Raw genomic sequence first — 14,736 nt, 5'->3', positions numbered from 1 at the left:
AATATTTTCTGAAATAATATCAGAAATCTCTACAGTAGACTTGTATTCTAACAAGCACCAACTAGCAAAAAGTGCACAAATAGCTACTCCATTTGCTTTAACATAGCAGTGACATAGCGGAAAGATAACTCGATATGTACCCCTTGTACAACACAGCATAATTGCCTGCTTTAGCACAGCTTTCCTCCTATGTTGCCGCCGAAAAGTAAATCCGACGACACTTAGTCTCACCCTGCCACTAGGCGGGAGCGCCAATTTGACGAAGCAAATAACTCGCCGCCGGCCTAGAGCAGACAAGGCACGTAGAGTGCATACACAGGCACATAGCCCACTTAGGCCTACACAGTACATGTAGGATATTATTGCTGGCATAAAGCCCTTGATAACTAAAAATAACAAAAAATAATAAAACAAAATATAAAAGGAGTGTGGGCCCAGAGCCCAAACCCAGGCCCAACACACACTTAACCCAATCTAAAAGAACAGTAGACAGCTGCCTCCTCGTCCCCGACCCGCAAGCCCAATCCACGCCGTCCATCCACCGGCGGCTGACCCGCCGCGCCGAGCGAACTCAGGCCTCCCCGCCGTCCCTCCGTCCTCCCCAACCCCCCAACTGGCCTCGCCGCCACCCCCAGCCACCCCTCTCCACCGGACGGCTCCAAGTAACACAGACCAAATCGGGTCACCCTGATCCGATCTGAGTCCCTCAAAGCCCGCCCTCTCACCACCAGGCAAAGCCACCAGCCGCCATGGGGAGGCCGACCCCAGCCCGACCCATAAGCCTCTGCGCCTGATCTGCACTTTTCCGGCATGATCACCTTGCGGTTGGGAGAACGAAGCCACCGCGTCACCTTCTAATCGACTGGGTTTATTCCACGAACAACCATCGCCGGGCACTAGGGCCCCTTTACCCCGTCCGACAACGCCGCCACGAGGGCGTGCCGTCGGAGGGTTCTCTCGCTGCTGCTCTTGGCTCTCTAGGGTTCTCTCGCTGCTGATCTTGGATCTTTTAGACACGATTCTTTCCGAAATACACTATTATTTAACTACATTAAGCCTACTATTTAATTTGATTAGTATATATAATTGACCATATTAATTACTTGTGTTAGTTATTGAGAAATCCATAAGGATTCATTATTGTTCCTTCAAATAGATTCTTAGAAATATGTTTTGTATTATTTGAGTTCTCATCCACCAAACACCCTATTAATCAAGTATAAAATTTTGAGTCAAACATTCAACCAAAATTGCATAAGTAGTTTCTCCACAATGGCGGAACTATGAAGTTGTCATTGGATGGTCAAACAAATTAACAATTACAAAGTTTTATACTTGTGATGTTTTATATTAGATAATAAATTGACTAATCATAACTTTTAGAAAGAAAAAAAAAAATGAACTAAAAAGTGGTAGTAAAGCGATATGTTTTAAAAACATTTAATGCCATTGATTTCAAAATTCAAAATTATATGTTCTCTCACCCCATTTAATTACAATTTATTAAAGAAAAATTTAAATTAGATGGTTTCATTCTTGTTTTAAATGAGGATGCCATGTATAGAAATTCATTGTGTTTTATAATTATAGAATAATATATGGAAGATATGATTATTATTATTTTTCTTCTAATACATAGATGTCTATTTTGGTCATTTAATCTACCTATAAAATCTAATTTGAAATATAAAATAATAGGGATGTGTATTAAGTAATTTGGAAGTTGAGAGAATTTTTACCTCAGCAGAACACAGACCTTATTGGTTTCGGATTCAGAAAATTGCTCTTTACTTGCTCTTCCTTCTGCTGAAGATGTCAAAAATGTTGTATTTTCCATGAATGCTGATAGCGCCCCAGGTCCGGATGGTTATACTGGTCATTTTTTTCAGGCTTGTTGGGATGTTGTTGGGTTGGATGTGGTCCGTGCTGTTAGATCTTTCTTTCAGTCAGGTTATATATTGCCCAATCTAAATTCCAGCTTTGTGGCTCTAATTCCAAACGTTCAAGAGGCTAATGTTATCACTCAATTTCGGCCCATTGCTATGGCTAATTTTTCTTTTAAAATTATTACTCGCATACTAGCAGACCGTCTTGCTCCTATTGCTTCCAGGATTATATTGCCGAACCAATTTGCTTTTCTGAAAGGAAGACAAATCTCTGATTGCATCTTTCTAGCTTCTAAATGTGTTAACTTGTTGGATAATAAATGTCGCGGAGGGAATGTTGCTATTAAGTTTGATGTAGCGAAGGCCTTTGATACTCTGAATTGGGACTTCCTTCGAAGGGTTCTTAATGCTTTTGGTTTTCATGCAACTTTCGTAGAATGGATTAGTTCTATATTGGCTTCAGCTCGCCTCTCCATCTTATTTAATGGCTCTCCAGTGGGATTTTTCGGTTGTAGCCGCGGAGTTCGACAAGGTGATCCACTGTCTCCTCTTCTCTTTTGTCTTGCTGAAGAAGTTCTTAGCCGTGGTATCTTGCGTCTGGTTGATATGGGGCATGTCCAAGCTATTTCCTCTCCTCGTCCTATGACAGTCCCTTCTCATGTCTTATTTGCTGATGATATAATGGTTTTTTGTAAGGGCGATAAAAGAAGCCTACTAAATCTTATGGCTTTCTTTGAGGAGTACGGCCTCAACTCGGGCCAGTTGGTGAACAAAACCAAGTCTAATTTGGAGTGTGTATTTAAAATTTCTCTTACAAGGATGCCCGAAGGCTAAGGACAAAACCTAAATCACAATTAATCTTGGCTTAGACAAGCCCAATAGATCAGCTTCCAAAAGAGGTACGACAGCAGCAGGAGGGGAAAAAAACACGACAATTTAGTGGAATGGGAAACTATTTCACATTCCAGATTTGATTTCCTAGCTAACAAACGGGGCCTTATTTGGTGCAAAAAAAAAATATACATATATATGGAAGGCCACATTTTAATTATTTTCCTTAGGCCGTTAGAATCTCAGGACCAGCCCTGAACACACCCTTATGTGGCATCTAAATGAGCCGGACACATGAGTACATCAGTACATGGCACAAAACATGTTTGTCAGTGACCTGTGGAAGCCTAGCTCTGCTCCAATACCATAAGAAATTAGGTCCAACAGAAAACCAGGTAATAGGTGGAGGGGTAGTCCGGGACATAATATATTGTAACACAAGGCTTAACATTTCCAGATTCGTGATTAGTCTTACAAAAACTCCCTTCATAAGTTCATATTATCAGATGCATCAACAAATTAATTAATATATGTCCAAGTGACTAGTAGGGGAGAGGTTACTCACAAAGGCAAAACCATTGGTGATAGACTTGGTTTTAATCATCGAGTAGTCAGCAGAATAGTTTGCAAGGAAGATGTAAATGTATGGAATCTCGTCAATAATCCCAGAAACACCATTATGCTTGCTTCCTTTTGATAAAGCAACAAAATACTCCTCACTTGAATGATATGGCTTAAGCCCTTTGAAATTGAAGTTCACTATAACTCCCAAGGAACCCGATTGGTAACCTATATAGTCGACGTCATCATTGATGCTAAGGTTGCAGTGTAAGTCGACGTCAATGTAAGCACTAAAAACACCCATATTATCACTACAAACTTTGCCAAATTATTTGACAACTTCTCCGATGCAGAATGAACATGCAAGAAAGTTTATGTGTCATGTTCTTTGCTAGCATCTATAGAACAAATGTTAGAAAACAAGCATAAAGTAATTATTGAAGCTTACTGAGCACCACGAGAACAACTAAGAATCAACTTAATCAACTTGCAAACAAGATTTTAATATATGAACATACAGCAATCACTTGACACTAGCTTGACACTTGACAGGAAGACTTGTATATAATTGCAATAACTCAGATACAGCACTTACTATAAGTGAACACAGGAGTAGAGAAGGAGAACCAGAATACTGTTCCAATTTGTTCCGCTGCTGTGCCTTGAAAGTTTTCATTAGTAGGATGCTCAATTATCCAGACAACAAAACCGGTAAGGATAAAGAAAGCAGCAGTTGTTATCCAAAGATATTTTGAAAGTGGTTTAAAGAAAATCCACATGTTTTCCTTGGCATTTGGTACCAACATTCCCACACCTAAGTCAGTATATGGGATCGTAAAATCAACATATTGAGATCTGTTCTCTGTGATCGTAACATCTCCAACAACAGCATGGAATTTCTAGGGTATCGATCCACAAGTACGCCCAATATGCATGTGGCAAGAAAGATGTATAACTTAGAAATTTCTATACAAAGAAGACATGCAGTAATGGATAGAGAGCATCTAAATCTCAGTGTCAGCATATGTAATATACTACAGATATTCTAAATATTGCAAAATAAATTAGCGAGCAATTAAAGAGATCATTTGTAATTGGCCCAAAAAAATGTCTCCTCCTATTAAGTTTTGTCAATGGATTGTACCGCTTGATATTTAGATTGCATGGGAATGCAATACATGCATATTAGTTATCAACACATTAACAAATGAGCTAGTAATAGTAAGTTAAAGCATATCTGTACCTTGAGATAAACCTGGTAAACAAGATCATTAAAAGTCCCTGCAGAATTTCCACTGGCATCCTCAAATGGAATAAACTCGTACTGCACTTCTTACGGCAAAGCTCCTATCGCAGCTTTGAATACATCTATAGAGAAGCCAGTGACATGAGTTATATTGGTTTCAAGATCATGCTCGACACGAACAGGTTCCTTGAACCCGAATCTCACTGGAACACCAATTCTTAGTTTAATTGTTTCACTACTACTCAATTCCCTCCTGGAACCTCCAGGCCGGCCATATGATTCTTTCAAGATCAATTGTAGAAGCTAATTCTGCCAAAAGGTTTGCTTCCGCTCTTGTTTGTGCACTTAGGGTTGTCAATGGGTCGTGTCGGGTCAAGGTATTTATCGTGTCACAAGATACAAACCCAAATCCAACTCATTTAATAATCGTGTCAAATATTTAAACTCAAACCCGATCTACTTATTAAACGGGTTACCCATTTCCAACCCGCTTAACCCATTTAATAAATAAGTTATGTCGTGTTGGACAAAATGACTCATTTAAGGGTTAACAGTACGACCAATTTAACTAAAAAAAATGCATAAATTGATTAAATTCACTAAGAACCCCACAAGACGAAGAATATAGATAATTGTATATAATTCATAAATAATTAAATCCAATATTGATGAAGCAAAATATTTCAAATTGTCCAATCCTGAAATCAAACACTCCCAACGTCCAAAATTTCAAGAAGAAGTACAACATAATCGGGTTATACGAGTTCACTTCGTGTTGGCGAGTTGACCCGCGGCCGACCCGTTTATTAAATGGGTCATGGCAGGTTGACCCGCGAATGACCCGCTTTTTAATCGTGCGGGTTCAACCCGCTTTATTTCGTGCGGGTTTCGAGTCGTGTCGGAATTGACAGCCCTACACCAATTATTGATTCCACTTTGATGTTTTCCAAAAGTCCAAGAGCTGAATCGAGTAACAAGTAAAGATTAATTGGAAATTGGCGTATCCGGAAATGGAAAGATATATTTCACTAACACCTCTGTGGGAGTGTATTCGATGCACTGTCAGTGCATGGGTACTGGCAGCATGCTAGTCACGTGCCTGTTAAAATAGCTTCTTCCGTTAGACAACATGTAGTCAAAGTTTCGGTCAACAAATGAACTTTGTCCAAAAACATTTGAAAGGCAGTAAAAAGAAAATTTTACCACATAACCACACGCGATGCACGTGGGAGTAAACAACGAGGCTTAGAGCTCCAAGGTGGGTTTGAGTTGCAGCTGACTCCTGTTCTATGAAATCTGAGTAAGACGGACAAAATCGATTTGAAGAAGATATTGAGTGGCATCCTTTGTTTGAATCGTCGGCACCATTGATCGATTGTAGCCGGCTAATGCAATTTCGTTGTGGTTCCTGCAGCCCAAGTTCAATTCTGTTTGTAATTAGAATTTGAATTGTATCCACGAGAGCCTTGCGAAGGTGATTAAGCAAGTGGATTTGGTCGCCAATTCATCGGAGCAGCTTGAGGTAACGATTGCTTAAGCAAAAGAAGTTATGTTTGTGTTTGTATTCCTTAAGGGCGGAGAGATTGTGGGAGGACGCCTCAATCTTCTGAATTTTTTGGTAGCGTATTTCTTGGTGTGTCTCTATTTCTCTCTATTTCAATACTTCTGATCTTTTCTCTTATATATAAATAAATTGGTTGAAATGAAACAACATCCTTTGCCGCCTGCGAATAAAATTGGGCAAGAATTTTGTTTTTGCTGCTGGGTCATTATCTCACGACATGCTGAACATATAGGAATGTTTGAGTTTGACAGAGGACTGGCGTGGTCCTGAGTCCAAGAGATTGTAGGAGGACGCCTCAATCTTCTGAATTTTTTGTTGGCGTATTTCTCAGAGTCTGTCTCTTTCTATCTATTTCAATGCTTCTGATTTCTGATGTTTATTTCCCATGTTAGATTTTCACCTAGGTGCGCGTTGATGCAACTTATTCAAAAATCCATGAACAGTCTTCTGTTTATATATATAAATTGCTGCTCTAATTTGTGCGAATAAAACTGGGCAAGAATTTTCTTTTTGTGATGATTGCTGGTGCTGGGTCATTATCTCACAACAGAAAAAACCAACAAAGCTCTCTTTTATTTCCCTGTTCAGTTTGTCATGGCCATCCTCTCATGTAGATTAATCGTATTTTGCATGATTTGGTCCCAAGGTAATGAAATTATACATGGCTTGGTTTCTGGAGTAAGCTTGGGTGTGCCTAAACTATAACTATTTCCTTGGAAATACTTTGTAATTTTGTGTTTGCTAGTTTGGTAAGAGTCTCTGTTAATGCTGGAGTTGCCTTGGCAAGACAGCTTTTTTAAGTGCCCGAGTCATAATAAAACACAGTTGGCAGAAACATAAATTCTGAGCAAGTTTTACTAGCTGAGGCACATTGGCAGTCCTTTGATGCTTGCATGGGTTGATTAGAGTAGTCCTTTGACGCTTGCAACTTTTCTCTTTTGTGATTTTTGGATACTTGTTGTGTTGATTAGAGTAGTTGCTGCTGAAATTGGTGAGAAGATTCAAAGCTTCCCTCATCTCAAAAGTTCACACCACACTTGCTCAAAATATCCCTGACCACAAAAAGAGAAAAATGTACTTCAACAGAAAACCATATTTTCATATTTATATGGCCAGTTATTTCAAGCACCAATGAAGAGATAATATGGATGAAACATGAATTCAGGGCAACTCCAACCATGGGATTCATTTGGGGGTGCTATTCTCATTTTAGCACCCCCTTGTTGCACTATTCATATAGGACTCAATTATCATCTCCAACCATGAGGGGTGCTATTTTCACTATTCTTGACTAAAATATAATATGAGTATAATTTTGATGAATATTATATTAAAAATATGTTAATTTCATTAAATAAGGTAAAAAAAAATAATTTAACATTTTCTCATAATATTTAAAAATTATGATAATTTATTTAATGAATTTAAAAAAAGTTTTAAAATTTTTTTTTGTGTCGGCATATACGACAAAAGTGTCGGCACATACGACAAAAAATCTAACTATTTAGAAGATATTTTGATGTTTTGTGTCGGCATATATGCCAAACAGCCGAATTTCGATGTGATATCAGCGCCACGTGTCAATCTCTAATTGGCTGTCCAAATTACGGTCGAGTCTTTGTCCGCCACGTGTCATATCTTATCTAATGAAATGAACTCAATCCGTCCATAAATATGGGGTCATTATCATCCTCATCTCTCACAAATTCACAAACACTTCTCATATCCAAATCACACAAATCTTTCTTTCTTTTCCGTTTTGATTTTGTCAAACCATTTCTGCAATGAATCGTTTGACGAAATGGTTGCAGAAAGATCAAGAAGAGGCCGTCACGAGAAGCCGTCGACGAAACTTGATGATGTCTGCCGCTGCCTTGCAAATCCAAAATCTGGAAGATGAGGATTCACAATGGGGTGGTTCTTCAGAAGGTCGTACCTATAAAGCCAGGGATCGAGAGCTGATGGATCTTCGACTCAAAGCTCAATACTTCACGGATCCGTGCAGGTATGAACCAAACATTTTTCGCAGGCGATATAGAATGCAACCTTGGGTCTTTGACAAGATGATGCGCGACGTGGCCAACTACGACCCATATTTTGTTCAAACAAGAGATGCTTGTGGGAGACTCAGCTTATCCACTGAACAAAAGCTGACATGCGCCATGAGAATACTCGCGTATGGCATCACAGCTGATTTCTGCGATGATTACCTAGATATTGCGAAGTCCACTGCCATTGAGATTTTTGAGCACTTCACAAAAGCAATCTGGAATGTGTACCATGAGACTTACCTCCGCCGACCAACACCGGCAGATTTGCGACGACTGCTTGACAAAGCTGCAGAACGGGGATTCCCGGGGATGATCGGTAGCCTTGATTGTATGCATTGGCAATGGAAAAATTGTCCCACCGGATGGGCAGGGCAGTATACTGGCTACAAGGGGAAGCCCACAATCATCTTAGAGGCGGTGGCCTCCTACGATACTTGGATTTGGCATGCCTTCTTCGGACTTCCAGGTTCCCAGAATGATATTAACGTCCTTGGATGTTCACCGTTGTTCAATGACGTATGCACCGGTGAAACCCCTGAAGTGAACTACCAGGTACATAATAGGCATTATCGTCAATGTTATTACCTAGTTGATGGCATATACCCTAAGTGGGGGTCCTTTGTACAAGCAATCCGAAACCCGAGGTCGCCGCAGACACAACATTTCACAAGGATGCAGGAAGCATACAGAAAAGATGTGGAGAGAGCATTTGGTATTCTCCAAGCTCGTTGGGCAATCATAAGAGGACCAGCTCGTGGGTGGAGTAAGGAGAACCTTCAATACATCATGATGACGTGCATTATCTTGCACAATATGATTGTTGAAGATGAGCATGATGAAGATGCAGCGCAGCCATTTGATCCGGGTGATATCCCAACCAGACCAAGGAAAGCAGAGATATATAAGAGACCAGTAATGGACACCGATGTTGATCGCAATCCGCAACAACTAAATCAATTCTTGCGTCGTTATAGGGAGGTTAGATGTCCAGTGATGAATAAAAACCTCCAAGAAGATCTAGTCGATCACCTATGGACCATGAAGTTACAAGCTGATCAGAACCACCAGTGAGCATTTTTTGTTTGTTTTGTGCTTTCAATAAGTGGCCATGTTGTCATGATAAGTGGTCATGGCCTACTTTGGTTGTATTGTTGTGTGGTATGCTTTTACTTTGTGTTGTGTGCTTTTTATTTGTGTGGTTTGCTTTTACTTTCCGTTGTGTGCTTTTTATTTGTGTGGTTTGCTTTATCATGAAAATAAAAGTTCAATGCTTTTTTACAAAGATGATATACTCAACATAAAAAATTTTATTATCATAAATTAAAACACAAACCATTCAAAGCAACTAACAATATTAATTACATCCAAGATGTCTCGCCAAGTGGATCATAAGTACGTGGTCAATCCAGTGTTGTCTCCTTCAGGGGGTGTAGGATATTGAGATTGTTCCGGGATGCTTGAAGTTTCGGCCTCCTTATCAATTATTTGTTGTTGCTTCCTCTCCCAATAACTCCTCTTTCTTGGGGTGAAAATTGATGGATCCACCTGCATCGTGCGAGCATCCTCAGCGCGTTGCTCAATTAGTTGACCTTCCTCAAACTGTCTTTGCCTTTGTTGGTACTCGCGTTCGGTTTGTTCATAACATTTCTGCATTTGAGCTCGTAGGCCATCCGCATCCTGCTTATTGCTTTTTTTCTTAGCTAGCTTCTGAGCTTTTTGTCCTTGAGGACGTGCCTTTCTTGATGAGGGAAGCTCATCCTCAGTAGTGGGTGTTTCATCGCTATCCAAGTTGACATGATTAGGACTAAAGTGGGTGTTTTCCATTGATGGCGTTTTCCCAAACTTTTCCGTATTTTTCAAGTATTGCCAACAATGCTCAAACACAAAATCGCAACCTTCCGAGTCGTAGTACGTTGATTTAACATTCATGAGCTACATTTAATATTAAGTAAATAAAATATTAAAAAAAAACCCTTCATATAAATCAATCAATAAACTATATAACAACATTTTACTTTTAACAAATACATGAGAAATAAAAAAATTATCATTATTGAACATATTTCAATATAATTACCTCGTCCTCCATATTTTCCCCGCTTCTTCGTTGAAAGTGTTCGACCTTGTTAAGAGTTTGGCGCCACTTCATACATGCCGGACTTATTCTCTTCCAACGAGAGTGGCAACTAGAATGTATTCTCTCCATGCAACCGGCCGGTCTGTGAGCATTGTACTCCTCCGCCACACGACTCCACAATAAATCCGACTTTTGATCTTTTCCGACGCAACCATCACCCCCAACGGTGATCCAAGCTTGGCAAAGAATAACTTCTTCATTGTGCCTCTAAGAATCCCCTCTTGGAGCCATTTTTTCCAAGACAAAATAAAAAAGGAAGATATATTTAAGAACAAGAAGATGGGTTAATGAATGGAAAATTGTGAAGGAGATGGAGGATATTTGGTGTGAGGAAATAGAAAATAATGGGTAGGTATTTATAGAATTTCCTACAATTCACTGTTCCAACGGGTAGATTTTTTTCCCTTAATTTTCTGGTAATTCTTTTATTTTTTTTTGAAACAGAAAGGAAATAATTACCCTTCAATTAATAAGAGCCGTTCATCACTTTTTTCCAAAAAAATCTGAGCCATTGGATCTTGAATAGATCCGTTACAGTCAAAAAAAAAAAAAAAAAGGGTAACATCGGACCGTCCAAATTGATCAGGGCAACATCTGGACCGTACATTTCATGACCGTTGGGGGTTCCAACGGTCACCAGGGGACAGCAACTGGCGTGGGGCCCACGGCTGAAGACTGAAAAGCCTGCGATCTTCTCTCTCCAGCGTTGGTTCCGCGCGTGCTCTCTCTTCCCAGCAACTTTGGCGCGCGTTTCCTTCAATTTTTGCCTCTGGCGCGTTGGTTCGGCATGTGGGCTGAGACAGCAAGTGGGCTGGCCCCCCATGTACAGTGATCAGTTCTGGTCTTGGAAAAGTCTCAAATATGAGACTACAAATGAGTCCAAGTCCTATATTTATAGGACCAGACCCCCCAAAAACACAAGGTTGGAGATCCAAAGTCTCAAAATGGCCCAAAAATAGGTTTGGCACCCCAAGGTTGGAGTTGCCCTCAGAAAATTGATACAACTAAATGTAGATAGAATAGAAGCATTCTGAAAACAATTGAAAGTAGTGAGCCTCAGCTGCAGCAATAAAGTGAAGCAATAGGAGCATCAAAAACTAATTTTAAACACGAGGAATAACAGGCTTATACTACATCTTGACAAAATTTCAAGAACACAATGACATAATTTTTCCTTTTCAATGACAGCAACACATAATGAAATAGTTGATAAAAATGAATTTTCGTTGAATACTTGAATGAATGTAAACCACACATTTTAAACATGAATTTGCTATCGATCAGAAACAAACATCAAAGTTTCTTATTACCAACCTCATACACAATTTAATGTTATAATCTACAAATTTCAAAACTGTTTTGCAAGTAAACATACTTATTTTTGGGGTCCAAGCTGAAAACATGGAGCCTTCAAGTGCATGTAGCACTGAATCCAGCAGAACCAAAATAATTCTTTTAAACAAATAGAGAGTGTGCATTCAATCGCTCTGGCTTAAAAAGAAAAGTACCTTTCTTTCATCCTCTGGTGCTGATTTGAAGTTGCCATTTGCAAAATGGATGTGATTCAGCAGAAACCTTAAACTCTCAAGAATAGGTGCCTGGAGAAATGAAGCAGGTTCACTGAGCAAATGCTTGCTCTTACTAGCTACAAATAAACATATGTGAAACTTAGAGATGGAAAAAAAAAAGGAATGAAACAATCCGCCCCAAATCCAAATCTCATAAAGCATTGATATTGATAGGAAACCTCACATTCACAAGACTAATTTCAGAAACAACGATGGAAACAGTACTAAATCAAGAAAAAAGCACAATTTCAGATATCACATATAAACTCAAGTAATCACAAATAGAATAACTAACAGTTTTTTCAATGAAGAAAGCTACTTGAGCCTAGAAAACCTGATTTTCATACTCATTTAGAATAACCAAATGTCAATGCCTTTTAAAAACTCAAAGTAATATCAGAAAGAAAACACCATTGATGCAGGTAATTATGGAATTTGCCAATTGCTAAAGCTACACAAAGTTTACAATCTATAGACTAACTACAACAGGAAAAATAAAAAATAAAAAACTACTGTGATTAGGAAACCTGGATTGCAATACACCCAAACTACAACTATGAAAAACTACAATCAATTATTGATAATCAGCAATAGAGCGAAAAAGCTATCAAGGCAAAAACGAAGCAGAACAAACTAAAACAACCAATATTTGCTGAAGACTAATCTACAAAGATCAATAAGCAGACTCAACAAATTCAAATCTGTAAAACACATGTAAGGAAAGTAAATTTCAGCTATCACATATAAACTCAAGAAAGAAAAACAAGAGAGGCCTTCAGTTTTCAAAAGAAAGAAAAATGCAGCTATCTCATGCTTCAAATTTAAACTGTAAACACAAACAATAAGTGTAAAGAAACATATATCAATTTACTAAGGCAACCAAAAGCAATTATGGAGTTCTATTTTAAATTCAGAAGTCAATAAGACTAAAAAAATTAACTCAACCATCAAAAGAAACGGATTATAGCAAAACAGACAAAGACAATAGATCCACTGCAAACCAAAACGAAAAAATATCCTTAGCTACCCAACACACCACCTGAAATGAAACTACCACTCTAGTGAACAAGGTTGAACAGAGCTGATACAAAAGTCATAACACAGCAACTATAACATTTAAAAAAATTTTGATAATTGCATCAATAATTAATTTAATTATCATACATTTACTTTATTAAAACTGAACTGGAAATTATACATACCTGGAGTCAAAATATTAATTGTCATCACTGTGTGATGCACCATCGTAGCCCTCGTCATTGGGGAAGGGCCTGAAATGTTGAAAGAAATTGGGAACTCCGGTACAGTTTGGGTTAGAACCTTCTTTTTCACTTATATCATACCCAGCAAAAATTGTAGTAATGTATCATACCCTTCATCGTAGTAATTGTAGAATCTGTCGACCTCCTCAATCGTATTAAACTCAACTTCCTTCAAATCATCTAATGTCAAATCCTGATATGGCTTCCCTCTGAATAATGTGAAATCCTGCATATCTTCCTCTTTTGTAAAATCTGTGTCTTCCATACCTGCATCTGAACTTCCATTGCTAGATCCTTCCTCACTGTTCAAATCCATGAGAGAATCGTAGTACTTATGTTCAGAATATCGCAATCCACTCTCCATCAACTAAAACCTGGTACGCAAAGCAGGGTAAAGCTATGGTATGTTAACATTTCTCATACATCAACTATTTTTACCACTTTAAGGACTTATGTTACCACTTTGAGGACTAATATTACTATTTTGAGGACTCATGTGGTAAACTAAGAAAATTTACCACTTTAAGGACTCATGTTACCACTTTGAGAACTAATATTACTATTTTGAGGACTCATGTGGTAACTAAGAAAATTTACCACTTTAAGGACTCATGTTACCACTTTGAGGACTAATATTATTATTTTGAGGACTCATTTTACCACTTTTAAGGCAATTGTATGCATGTCATACGTTAACACATTGTAGAATTTTCCCGCAAAGCATGTGTTAGTGTCTAATTAAATAACAACAAACTATTCAACAGAACCACATGTCTATGTCCATACTTTTCCATAGCAATTATATTGAATATCTACAAAAGACCAGATAGTTATAACCTGGTGTTGAAGAATATCACAATAATTGACAATTAAATGGTCTAAAATCTGAGAATCACATCAGTACACTTTGAGGACAATTTCCAAGCAATTGACAAGCAACAAGACGGATCAGTCCAACAGAAAGGATGACATGATCGACTGAATAACAACACAGAAATAGAAAATAAAAGGATACAGAGCTGAACAGAATAGGAGTTTAAAGTAACATGGTTATATTGTTTACATGGCTCAAAAAAGATTACTGAGAGTGACTCAAATTAGATGGCTGTTCTAGATGTTTATACAAGACCAAATGATCCTTTCAAACAGATTTCTAAGTTTAACTTCCCAAGACCAAATGAGCCTTTCAAACAGATTTGCACAGAATACGTAGATTGAAAGTTAAACAGTTTGCTGTTACTTTTCAATCAGGACAAGCTGCTTGGACTAAAGATTAAGTTTCAAAGCATGCTTTGAATGTCTAATTTAACATACTAAAGTTTAAGGACTGACAAAAGTGTGAAAATTTTTCAAATCAATTGCAAGAGTACACCCAAATTTTTCAAAAAACTGGTACGAAGAAAGAAAAATTCACCAACAACTATTCTTTCAGTGATTTCAAGCACAACTCTCCAGATTTGACGTAGACATGTAAAGCTATTATTTCGTAAAACTTCATGTCATTCGCAGTTCTAAAGAATGGTCAAACAAGAATACAAAGTAACAATAAATGCTGATTTCTGCAGAAATCCAGAAACACTATACGAAATTCAAAATAGCATAATTATCTCATTTTAATTCCGTTTTTCAT

General features: G+C 38.2%; 1 pseudogene; it reads right to left on the bottom strand.

Moving 5' to 3' along the window:
- LOC133716466 (glutamate receptor 1.2-like) overlaps window positions 1–14,736 on the bottom strand; it is an 88,441-nt pseudogene that overhangs the window by 21,761 nt on the left and 51,944 nt on the right.

The sequence above is a fragment of the Rosa rugosa genome, chromosome 6 (genome assembly GCF_958449725.1).
Source record: "Rosa rugosa chromosome 6, drRosRugo1.1, whole genome shotgun sequence".
Taxonomy (NCBI): Eukaryota; Viridiplantae; Streptophyta; class Magnoliopsida; order Rosales; family Rosaceae; genus Rosa; species Rosa rugosa.
This window is presented reverse-complemented; position numbering and strand designations above follow the sequence as displayed.